The sequence below is a fragment of the Vulpes lagopus genome, chromosome 23 (assembly GCF_018345385.1).
Source record: "Vulpes lagopus strain Blue_001 chromosome 23, ASM1834538v1, whole genome shotgun sequence".
NCBI lineage: Eukaryota > Metazoa > Chordata > Mammalia > Carnivora > Canidae > Vulpes > Vulpes lagopus.
The window spans coordinates 60,624,521-60,633,948 of NC_054846.1; the positions used below are offsets into that span (position 1 = coordinate 60,624,521).

General features: G+C 52.2%; 1 long non-coding RNA gene across 1 annotated transcript; it reads left to right on the forward strand.

Moving 5' to 3' along the window:
- The first annotated feature begins 4,426 nt into the window (after nucleotides 1-4,426).
- LOC121480910 lies at nucleotides 4,427-6,196 on the forward strand. The gene is made up of 3 exons (XR_005985140.1): nucleotides 4,427-4,456; nucleotides 5,100-5,235; nucleotides 5,842-6,196. It is a non-coding gene; the product is annotated as an uncharacterized LOC121480910 (long non-coding RNA).
- Nucleotides 6,197-9,428: the final 3,232 nt, after the last annotated feature.

The window sequence follows — 9,428 nt, forward strand, 5'->3', positions numbered from 1 at the left end:
TATCAGCAAGAGAAAAACCAAGAACCATATGATACTCTCATTAGATGCAGAGAAAGCATTTGACAAAATACAGCATCCATTCCTGATCAAAACCCTTCAGAGTGTTGGGATAGAGGGAACTTTCCTCGACATCTTAAAAGCCATTTACGAAAAGCCCACAGCAAATATCATTCTCAATGGGGAAGCACTGGGAGCCTTTCCCCTAAGATCAGGAACAAGACAGGGATGTCCACTCTCACCACTGCTGTTCAACATAGTTCTGGAAGTCCTCGCCTCAGCAATCAGACAACAAAAAGACATTAAAGGCATTCAAATTGGCAAAGAAGAAGTCAAACTCTCCCTCTTCGCCGATGACATGATACTCTACATAGAAAACCCAAAAGCCTCCACCCCAAGATTGCTAGAACTCATACAGCAATTTGGTAGCGTGGCAGGATACAAAATCAATGCCCAGAAATCAATGGCATTTCTATACACTAACAATGAGACTGAAGAAAGAGAAATTAAGGAGTCAATCCCATTTACAATTGCACCCAAAAGCATAAGATACCTAGGAATAAACCTAACCAAAGAGGTAAAAGATCTATACCCTAAAAACTATAGAACACTTCTGAAAGAAATTGAGGAAGACACAAAGAGATGGAAAAATATTCCATGCTCATGGATTGGCAGAATTAATATTGTAAAAATGTCAATGTTACCCAGAGCATGCCTTTTATATGCAAACCCACCTCCTCTAGTGGGCTCTCACATTCAGGTCACTATTCACCTGCTCTAATCACTCCAGGGCCAGATACCAGATGACTAAGGACAGCCCCTGTACCCTGGAGCCCACTGAAATTATTCAAACTGGGCAGTTCTACACCTGCCTACCCCCCTTGCCTGTTCCTTCCAGGGAAAGCTGCAATCAAGCAATACCCTTCCCACATTTCCCCCTTACTCCCTCTGCCCCCTGACCCGCCCTGGTGCTTCCCCACCTAGCCCTGCATGGCATGTACTATTTCCTAAGCATCCTCCTTCATGACAGTCATTTCTGTGTTTGCATGTCCCACCAAATCTGATTAAACAAACCCCAGGTTCCCTTAGAGCCTTCTGTGGCGGCCCTGTGGCAACTCCGACAGGGAGACGATGAGCAAAGCACAATGTGAGCTCCAGAGTCCCAGCTCTAGCCTCACAAAGCCCAGTAGAGAAGGGGGTGGAATTGGACACATAGAAGATTCCAGCCAAAGCACCGGCCACTGGCCGAGTTAGATAAGGTCCTTTGGTTAAGGAGTTTCTAGTCCGGAGGGAAACTCTTCACATGAGACTGTCCTAGTAGAAAGCTGTGCCTTTGAGACACACCTCACCTGGCAGGGAAGCCCAGGGGAGGGGACTGGGAGTGCTGGGCCTGTCAGGGAAGGCGTCACCAAGTGACATCCAGCCAAGCCCACGGGGAGTGAGGGGGAACTTCTGGCTGTCCAGGTGGACACCCAGAAGCAGAACCTTGGCAGAGGGAGGAGGAGGGGTGAAGGCCCTGAGGCAGGATGAGGCCTGCCTCCTAGGAACCCCAAGAGAGGCCGCCTGGTGTCAGCTTTACCGTCAACGTGGCTAGGCCATGGTGCCCAGGGCTCTGGTCCCCGTCTCTGTGGCTCTGAAGGCACTTCTTGGAGGGGACGGATGTTTCCATCGCAGACTCTGAGCGAGGCAGGCCGCCCTCCAGGCCCCGGGGCCCGGGCCACAGCTGAAGGCCTTGGGAGCAGAGACTGAAGTCCCCGAGGAGGAAGGAAATCCTGACCCCGGGGCAGCCCGGAGCCCCCGCTTGACCTCTCGGCTCCCAGCCCCAAGGCCCAGCAGCACCTGCCGCATTCCCAGGCCGCCCGCAAGTTGGGACTCGCTGCCTCCGCACCTGAGCCGCGGCCGCCAGGAAACCTGCCTCCGCGCGACGGCAGCAGCGGCCTGGTCCTGCTTCTCTGCAACAGTCCGGACCGCGGGCGGCGCGGGGGGGGGCAGGAGGGAGCGGCCCGGGCCCGGGGGGGGGGGCGTGGGCGGGAGCCGAGGGTGCGGGGCCTCGCAGCCCGGGGAGGGCAGGGGAGTCGGCGCAGGTGCTGGGGGGTGCTCACGTGACCTGCGTGTGCGAGGCCGCTCTGGCTGCCGCGAGGACAAGGACGGGGGTGGGGGGTGGGGGAGGGCGGAGCAGGGGGCGCAGAGGAGGCCACGCGGGCCGGGCCGGGCGCATCCACCTGCCGGCCGGGACGGGGCACAGGCGGGGGGACAGGTGCGCGGATTCCGGGCGTGGGGTGACGACGCGGCCGCGCCCACGGGGTCTGCTGACGGATAGGTGCCGCTGCGAGGGCGGAGGGGTGCGGGGCGCCCTCGGGGACCGGGTGCTGGGAGGGCGGAGGGGTGCGGGGCGCCCTCGGGGACCGGGTGCTGGGAGGCCGGAGGGGTGCGGGGCGCCCTCGGGGACCGGGTGCTGGGAGGCCGGAGGGGTGCGGGGCGCCCTCGGGGACCGGGTGCTGGGAGGCCGGAGGGGTGCGGGGCGCCCTCGGGGACCGGGTGCTGGGAGGCCGGAGGGGTGCGGGGCGCCCTCGGGGACCGGGTGCTGGGAGGCCGGAGGGGTGCGGGGCGCCCTCGGGGACCGGGTGCTGGGAAGGCGGAGGGGTGCGGGGCGCCCTCGGGCGCAGAGCCGGACAGGAGGACAGAGCCGGCCTTTGGTGAGACCAGGAGGGTCTGGGGAGGAGGGTCGGGGGGCTGGGAGTCAGGAGTTTGCTGTGAGGCCTGCTGGTCCGGGCCCCTCGGGGATGTGGCCGTGGGGGCGCCCCCATCCGGACTTCGGGGGGCTTGGGCCGAGAGGGACCCTCGGCAGCTCGGAGCCGCCTGGCCCGCGACCACCAGGGGGGCGCCGTGCTCGGCCTGGGACTCGGGGCTGTGTGCTCCCCTTGGCACCCCGGGGCGGGCTGAGCCCTGGACCCCGCACCCCCGCGGCCCCCCTGCACCGCCCCCCGCGGGCTCTCCCGGCAGAGGCACCGAGCTCCGGGCGGAGGCGGGGCGCGGGCTCCCCCACTCCTCCGCAGAGAACAGCGAGGGGCGGGGGGGGGGGGGTCACCACCCCGAGGGGCCCGGGTTTCCCCCAAAACAGGAACAAACCCCAAACCCGGTTACTCATTAACCCGGCCCCCGAGTGAGGGCCACGTGGATAGGCTTCGGGGGTTTTTTTTGTTTGTATTTTTTAAAAGATTCATTCATTCATTCATTCATTCATTCGTACATTTATTTATTTTTATGAGAGAGAGAGAGAACCAGAGACTGCGAGTAGGCGGGTGAGGGGTGGGAGGAAAACAAAAGAATCTGAAGTCGCTCTGCACCGCGGGGTGGAGCCCGATGCGGGGCTAGATCTCATGGCCCTGAGATGCCAAGGTGAATCAAAACCAAGAGTCAGAAGCTTAACCGACTGAGCTACCCACACACCCCCATCAGGCCTTATTTTCTCACCAGAACTGCTTACAGGTGGTCCAGGGAAGGCAAACAGGTTTCATGTCCTGGGCAGATCTCGATTAGTCAAGTTCTGGGTAAAGTATCTTAATCTGCCAGAAGCGGTGGGAGCATCTGCCAGTAATGTTTCCACTTACCAGTAAAGGGGCAGGAGGAAGGAAAAGCTGCTCTTTAAATTCGTGTGAGATGGGCCTACTGTCTAGGGAATTTGGGAATTTGGTAGATGTAGAGCTGAAGCAGTGGTACCAGTAGCTTGTGTGGAGTCCATTCATGATTCAACACGTAATTTTTGCATGTCTACCATGTTCCAGGCACTGTGCTGAGTGCAAGGGGTGAAAAAGTGGAGACGAGCAAACTCTGTAAACCTGCTGTCTCAGCTTGGGCAGCTATAACAAAATACCACAGGCTTGGTGGCTTTTGCAGAAATGTGTTTTCTCCCAGTTCTAGAAGCTGGGAAAGGTAGGATTAAGGTACTAGCCAGTCCAGTTCCTAGTGAGGGTGCTCTTCAAGCCAGCCCCCTACTCACTATGCCCTTCCTTGGCCTTTCTTAAGAGGGAGGGAGGGAAGGAGAGATCTTCCTCTTCTAAGCTCACCAGTCCTATTAGATTTGCACCTTATGACTTCATTTAATCTTTTTTTTTTGTGTGTGTGTGTGAGAGAGAGAGGTTGGGGGAGGGACAGAAGGAGAAGGAGAGAGAGAAGTCTAAGCAAGTTTTACACTCAGCATGGAGCCCAATGCAGGGCTCGATCTCACAACCCTGAGATCATGACCTGAGCTGAAACCAAGAGTTGGACGTTTAACCTACTGAGCCACCCAGGTGCCCTATGACTTCATTTAATGTTAATTGCCTCCTAAAGACCATATCTCTAAATACATTGGAGGTTAGAGCAATTTATGGATTTTTTTGGGGGGGCATGATTCAGTCCACAGGGCACGCCCTTATGGAGATTGTTACGAGGATCGACATTTCAACAGTATAAACAGGTAAACAAAAATATAATTATAAGTCCTACTGAAAATTAAATCAGGTGCTGTGACAGAGAATAGCAAGGGAGAACCAGATTCATATAGGATGATAAGTGCTCTCTGAGACTGTGACATGTAGGTTTGGATCTGAAGCATAAGACATAGCAATTCATATGAAAAGGATGTTCAAGGAAAAGAGAGCCACAGGTGCAAAGGCCCTGAGGTAGGAAAGAATTTGGTATATTTGGGGAACTGAAAGGACAAAGGACAGTTTTTACTTTTAAAGGATCATTCTGGTTTCTTTGTGGAGAATACACAATGTAGGAACAAGTGTGGAGGAGGGTAAACCAATTCTAAGGCTATTCCATCATCCAGGCACAAGATGATGGTGGTTGGAAATAGAGCAGTAAAAACAGAGATGGAAAGAAATGGATTGATCCTGGTGTATATCATTTGAAGCTCGACTTCGCAGGATTTGTTGATTGATTAGAGGTTTAGGGGTGTGAGAAGGAGGCGAAAAGAATGATTCCTGGGTGACTGGCCTGAGCCAGTAGGTGAAGAGTGGGGCCATGGGTTGATGTGCAGATACGTTCAGGTGGCCTGGATTTGGAGGGGTTGAGCATGAGTTTCTAATTTGGGTTTGTTTGATCTGAGCTATTAGATATCCAACCGAAGAGCCTGCGGAAGGGACCATGGTGAAGTCAGCACGTTATAGGAAAGGTGTGTTGTAGGAGTCAAATGAAGTGTCTGGAGAAGGAGTTTGCTCAACTACATTGTTGAGGGCATCAAGAGGGACGGTAACACGGAATTACTATCGGATTCGGTTAGTGGGAAGACATTTGTACCCTGGACTGCCTTTGGGTGGGAGATGAACCTCCTCCAAGTTCACAGGGGGCAGAAGAAATGGATCCAGATAGGAGTTCTTTTATAAACTTGGTGATAGAAAGACAATGGAGTTTGCCCTTTGCCTTAACAAAATGCCAACCAAACGAACCCCTGAGTTGTGACCTTTAGTCAGAAAAAGACATATGAGATCATCAAAATTCCATCAAACACACGTTAGCTGATAGGAGCTGCAAGAGCAACCCTTGACACGGTGACTACACAAAGGGCTCTTGTCACGGAGGGATGCTGAGCACAACCACCAGGGCTGTTTGCAGCTCGCCGGACCCCACCAGATGAAAGCCTCTGGTCATCTGTCACTTCAGTAAATGAGCAGAGATGGTCATTAGGGTGATGAGAATTAGCTGCGGCAACACGCAGCTCCTGGCTATAGATGGCTTGGTAGCGAGGTGTTGGTTTCTCATTCATGTCACGGTCCAGGGCAGGGCGGTGAGGGCTTTGCTCTACACGGTCCCTCAGAAACCCAGGCTTTTCCACCTTTGGGTTTTCCCTCCTTCTAGGTCTTTGAAGTCCTGTCCATTCAGCTGATGGACGGAAACAAGAAAGGATCATACAGGAAGTTTGTATGGGTCAGGCCTGGAAGAGATCGCATCACTTCCACTTATTCCATTGGCCAGATCTTGGTCCCATGTCTACACAGCAGCCCTGGCTGAGGTCCTCGCTGATACCAGCATCAAGCACCTGATGTGCAGGTGAAGACGGCCCCAGATGACGTTAGCCCTCAGTTTCAGATGTTCTGAGTTAAGGCCCCAGACATTGCAGAGAGAAGCCACTCCCACCACCTATGCCCTTAAGGAAACCCTAAGATTGAATAAACTCTAATCGCTTAATAAATTCCTTTTTCTATATTATTCATACTGTTTCTGCTTATCTGTTCTAACCCCGACTGATACAAACCATGAACTTTGGCCGAACAGACATGCCATTCTGCATGATACAAATGCCACAGAACTTGAGTACCTTCAACTTTTAATAGAATTGGGGTATGTTCTGATCCAACATTTCTATTACTAGCAGTTATTAATATCTCTTTAAATACTTCTCCCTCAGATCCAGAAGATTTTTCTTTCTGATATTTATTTTTTTAATATTTTATTTATTTATTCACGAGAGACACAGAGAGAGGCAGAGATACAGGCAGAGGGAGAAAGAAGCAGGCTCCATGCAGGGAGCCCGATGTGAGACTCGATCCCGGGTCTCCAGGATCACGCCCTGGGCCGAAGGCAGGCGCTAAACCGCTGAGCCACCCAGGGATCCCCTCTTTCTGATATTTAAAAGACACATCGGGGTGCCGGGGTGGTTCTGTCAGTTGAGTGTCTGCCATCGGCTCAGGTCATGATCTCAGGGTCCTGGGATCGAATCCCACATCAGGGTCCCTGCTTATTAGGGAACCTGCAGATTTTCCCTCTCCCTCTTCAGCTCCCTTTACTTGTGCGCTCTCTCTCTTTCTCTCTCTCTCTTAAATAAATAATAAATATATTTAAAAAAATAAATAAAAGAAACATTTTCCCAAGCATCACTGTCTCCTGCTCCTGGATCTTCATCTTTAAAGGATAAACTAAGTCCTGAATCTTCTAAGAAAATTTTGAAACCCTGCCCACCTACTACTCAGACAAGTATAATGCACCACCAGGAGAGCAGATGGAAAGGGTAAACTATTTAGAGCCACTAACATGTGGGTAATTTGAGGGTAAAGATAAACTGATGATTCCCCCCTAGAGCCCAGAGCGCTTTATAAAGAATGAGCAAGGCAGTGTGTGCTGGGTGCAGAGACATGGGCGGAGTAGCAGAGAGCACCAATGGATGTTTCTCAGAAGTGGTTATTTTAGGAGGACCACTTATCAATGTTCGTGATGGTATCCGATGAACTAATAAATACTTGTACTTATAAATAATTAACTTTCCTAGTTAGTGAGGTTCCTGGGTACCTTTTGCCAACTAGTATGTTAGTTGGCAATGTTTCCTCAGCCTCCGTGGGGGGTGTAGGTGGGGCAAAACCGGGTTACTTACTTAGATATCTCTCCCCACTTGCAAATTCTCCTTTCAGAATTCACATTACAGAAGTGTTGCGCTTGTTCTTTTTAAACAGGGGGAACATCCTGCTAATGCAGTCCAACTCTGTGAGCTCACCCTTGGCACATGTCATTTATTCCGGGGGTCCTTTCTTTCCTGTCCCGTGCTCCTCACCCAAGCACACCCACTACCCTGCTCTTACTTCCCCTCCTTTGGCCTCGAGTCTTCCTGAACCCCAAACAAGTAAGATGGACAAGCCAGCTCTTAAATTTTAGTGTACAGAGAATGTAGATTCCCAGGAGTCACCCCAGAGTTTCCAATTTTGAGATGATATGATGATAGTCTCTGGGTCACTTCGAGCTCTGCCCCTTTCTGCCCCCGGCAAACTCCCCACCTTCCAGATCTGGAGACAGATTCTCCAGCCCCATGTAACCAGGCTCCATCTGCAGAGAGGAGGTGAGTGAGGCTGCAGAGCCAGCTGAGATCATATGACCTGGCCCCAGATGGCCCTCTAGTCTCAGCCAGAAACAAAAGCTTTCTCTAGGCATAAGGAAGCAGCTTCCATTTGTTGAATCCCTACTATGTGCCTGACACTGTGCTGTGTAATTTTTCATGCATCGTCTCACTTGATGCTGACAACAAATCCTGTGAGCCCAGGATTTTAATCCTACTTACAGGAGCACCTGGGTGGCTCAGTCAGTTAAACATCTGCCTTCGGCTCAGGTCATGATCCCAGGTCATGATCCCACATGTGGCTCCTGGCTCAAGGGGGAGCTGCTTCTCCCTCTCCACCCTGCTCATGTTTGCTCTCTCAAATAAATAAAAATTTAAAAATCTTAAAAAAAAAACAAACAAACAATCCTGCTTATGCCACGTAAGTAGTGAAGTCCCAGCAGGAGTTTAGGGCAGAGCTGGGATTGAATCCGACTTGTCCTGAGCCCGGCTCTTTCCCTTCCTCCGTGCTCACCCATGAACAGGAGCTAGAACTCAGATCTGGAATGGAGCCCTGAATTCAGTCTAGCTAGCTATTGTCTACGAGGAAGAGGGAATAAGTTTAGTGCGTCCCTCTCCATGGGTTGGCTACTGTCGGGGTTCCCCTTGCCCAGCACCCTGAAGCACAGGCACCTTCCCACGGAGCACCCAGATGTCCCCAGTATCCAGAACGGGGAGTCAGGCTCCCAGTCACCTTCATGTTACTGGTGTCAGAGGCCATGGAAGCAGGTATGCAAAGCCTCCTCTGAAGTTTTGCCTGTCACCCCTCTCCCTATGCTGCTGGCTGGCGCTCTAGCCCAGACCCCAGCCCTCAACCACTCCAGCACTGCCGCCTCCACCTGCAGCCCTCTCCAATCTGGTCTCTACCTCGAAGCCCGAGTCACCCTGAACAATGTACTTCAGGCGCTCACATTACCCACCTCCAGCTACAAAACAGTCTAGTGGCCCTTAGGATAAAATCCAAACTCCTGGCTACAGACTTCTCTTAGCAGACTCCCTTCTCTTTCTGCTACAAAGGTCTTCTCTGAGCTCATGCAATGAGCCACACTTCCTCTCCAGAACATTCTTCCCCTTTTTTCCCTTGGCTGCCCACTGCCAATCCTTTACATGTCATCTTCTTGGAGATGCTCCCCTAGATCTCCACTCTGCATTCAATTCGGCGCCCCCTTATTTGATGACAGACCCTTGTTCATTTCTCTCCCAGTATGTTGTGACAAGGTGGGATTACAAAGTCATTGTTTTACTTTTTGTGTCTGTTGCTCATGTTGGACCATAAACTGCATGCGAGGAGTTGCCATATTGGTCTTTGTAATGGTTAATATCACACATCAACTTGACTGGGCCACAGGGTGCCCAGATATTATTCTGGGGGTGCCTGTGAGGGTGTTTCTGGATGAGATGAACATTTGGACTCGGTAAAGCAGGCCGCCCTCCCCAATGTGGGTGAGCAGCATCCAACCCATTCAGTCCCAAATAGAATAAAAGGTGGGGGAGAATTTGCTCTCTCTGCCTGACTATCTCCAAGTTAGGGCACTGGTCTCCTGCCTTCGGATGGATGAAGACTCGAACTTAAGGCATCAAC